The following is a 3,004-nucleotide window of genomic DNA, read 5'->3' on the forward strand; positions in this document are numbered from 1 at the left end:
CCAGGCAGATATAACAACAAAGAACACTAAAAAGAGCTTCACTGCACTGAGCTGTTTCCTGCCCAGACTAAGGAAATAATGTGAACTCTGTGAGTATGTGTGTGTGTGTGCATATGTACACGTGTGTGCCTGCGTGTGTGCGTGTGTGTGTGTGTGTGTGTGTGTGTGCGTGTGTGTGACAGAGACTGAGGAGGACGGACAAGGGCCCGGGTCCTGGGCAGGTGGGTGGGGCTGTGGGAACAGCTGAAGGAGGGCTTTGGAGACGGAGGATTCCTAGTCAGGTAACTCACCTGGGGTGTTGTTCTAGTATATTCCAATCCACTCCCAGTACCCATTTGTCTTGGAGAAAGGAGTCCCAGGATGTGTTTCTGCCCATCCATCCCATCTCTCCCCTAAACACAGAGCACTCAACCCCTCCCTCATCTTCCTATCCCTGAGCCGTGGAGTCAGTGCCACAGCATTTGCTATGCACCCCCAGGCCTCTCCCTGGCACTGACTCTGCAATCTCCCATACTCTGCCCAGTGAGTTGAAGGCTGGGAGTGAAAGCCCCTGTCTCTTTCCCATCCCCACCCCTGCTTTTGATTTTCTGTCTTCCTTCCCCGGCCTGGAGCTGGTTGCAGTGGAGATAAGGTTGCTCCCCCTCCCTGTCCCAGCCGGCCTGCCCCCCTCAGACCCAGAATGCCCCTCGGCACTGCTCTCACCCTCCTCCAGCATGTCCTCCTTGCTCTGACAAATGGGCATGCAAAACGGGGGCAGCTGCACCCCAGCAGATCTGCCCACTCCCTCAGTTCAGGTAATACCACTGTGGAATCTTCCTGCCAGTGGTTAGGGCCCTGGGCACCACAGGCAGCCCCTTACCCAAGCCAGGGCCCCCTTCTCTAACAGCAGCAAGGGAGCCTGGGACCCAGGCCTGTTGGGCTCCCTGTCTCCCAGCACCCACGTTTTGGGAAAATGACTTTTCCTCTTCGAGCTGAACCACTCTGTCCATATTACACAGAAGCCATATTTGTACGGGGGGCGGGGGAGCAAGGGGCAGTTGTGCTGTGTGTGTCTGTCTGTGGGTGGGTGGGGGAAAGGCAGCAGGGAGGGGATCGTGTATCTTTATAATCTTTCTAACTCTCCTGTGCTAATCGCAGAGGGGCCACCCTCAATATATCTGGATTATCCGTGTCGTTTGGCTGCTTCCTTTTTGCTGTTCTCGCTGCTGCTGGGATGTGTGTGTATAAGAGCTGTTCCTCTGGTATCTCCTGCACCTGGTACCTCAAGGGGCGACGTGGACCTCACCATGCCGCCCACCCAAGGGTGTCTCCTTGTGGGAAACAATATAACTCAATATAACTCTTGTGGGAAAGAAGTATATCCAGTCTCCCGTCCTTCTGCCCCCTTTTGTGGGGCCCTTGCTTCCCAGAGTTTGATTGGGGCTGGGGGACCTGACTGCCCCCCTCCATCTCGCCCCCAGTCCTCTGCCAGGACAACCATTCCTGGAAAGTTTCACCAGACTGCCTGCAACCTGGCTTTCTAATCCCCCTCAGGTTGAACTTGAAACTGGAGCTAATGTTCTGGGAAAAAAGGAAAGCATATCTCTAAGGTAACTTTTTGGACCTGGATCTGAGGTACTTCGCTTCCAAGCTCTCTTGTCACTCCTTACCTTAGCCCCAGACATGGGATTGAAACTCCTTGGCGGACTCAGGATTAAAGCATCCCATGTAGACGAATGAACCAGTGTCCCCTCTACAGCCCCTCTCTACCTCAACATTTGGACTTGGACACTCCATTGCTCACCTCTCTTCATTTCCAGGCTAAGTCTCCCCAGCTGAGAAAGTAAACTGCAGAGAGGGGCAATGGAACAACAGAAGTCCTGGGGAAGCAGTGAGGGGTGAGAAGGGGCTTCCCAAGAGGAGAAGCATTGGCTTAGGTGAATCCGCCTGCAGGGTGGATGCCCTTTCTGTCTGCCAGCCGGAGGGAAATAGAAGCTCTGCCCTCACCCCCATCAGAAACTTTACATCTCACTGAGATGCCAGGCCAAGAAACAGTTTCCAGAGCCTTTATGTCTCCCAACAGAAATATGAATAGAGTTTACCCCATGGGCAATGGTCCCATTTTAAAATATGCTGTCCCATGGTCCCCTCGAGTCTACTTTAACTTATCAGACCATGTGTTCTGTTTGGGAGGGAGAGGCATTCACTGCACCCATAGGTGGCTAGGCAAATGCCCAATTGCTCCCTGGAGTAGCTTCATTATGCAGCCTGACAGCTGCCCCCAGCTCTCCTCCTCTCACACGGAAACACCAAGACACAGAGAGAGCCAGACACATGCCCAGATACCTGCCCAACACATGGATATGAGCACACTGATACACAAGGAGAAGACCACACAGCTCTGCAGACAGGCGGGCACACACACACACACACACCATACACGTACATTCTTAAACTAATACAGAGAGCTCACACCCACCCATATACGCTTCAGGTTGTCTGTATCACATGGATCCAACCACAAGTGCCCACTGATACCGCTTCAAAACACATAGCTTTTGAACCTTTTACCTTTCCTTGGATCAAGTTCAAGGGGATGGAGGAACAGTGAGAGTCATCGGCTGCCCTTTCACTCCAACTTCCCAGCACCTCTCTTATCTCTGTCTCATGCTTCACCTCTGGCCCTGCTCTTCCTTCCTTGTGCTTGAAAAATCCCTCCTTGCTGGAAAGCCCCCTGGCTTTTCAACCTCCCCTTTCAGTTCTTTCTCCTCTCTCCGCCTTTGGGAAAATACCCACTTTGTGGTCCCCACCTTTTTCCTTTCCTGAGTGTGAGTTCCAACCAGTAGAATCCAACCTCAAAACAGGAAACCCAGGGCCAGTGCCCCATGTAGGCTGAGGCTTGGGCAGGCGAGGCAGTGAGTGTGGGGTTAAGGCTTCCTGAATGTCCCCCACACCCACTCCTTGGCCCTGCCCAGAACCTGATGGTCCTCATTAGTCCTTGGCACTTATCTTGGAACCACAGCCA

Source organism: Trichechus manatus, unplaced genomic scaffold, assembly GCF_000243295.1.
Source record: "Trichechus manatus latirostris isolate Lorelei unplaced genomic scaffold, TriManLat1.0 scaffold00300, whole genome shotgun sequence".
NCBI lineage: Eukaryota > Metazoa > Chordata > Mammalia > Sirenia > Trichechidae > Trichechus > Trichechus manatus.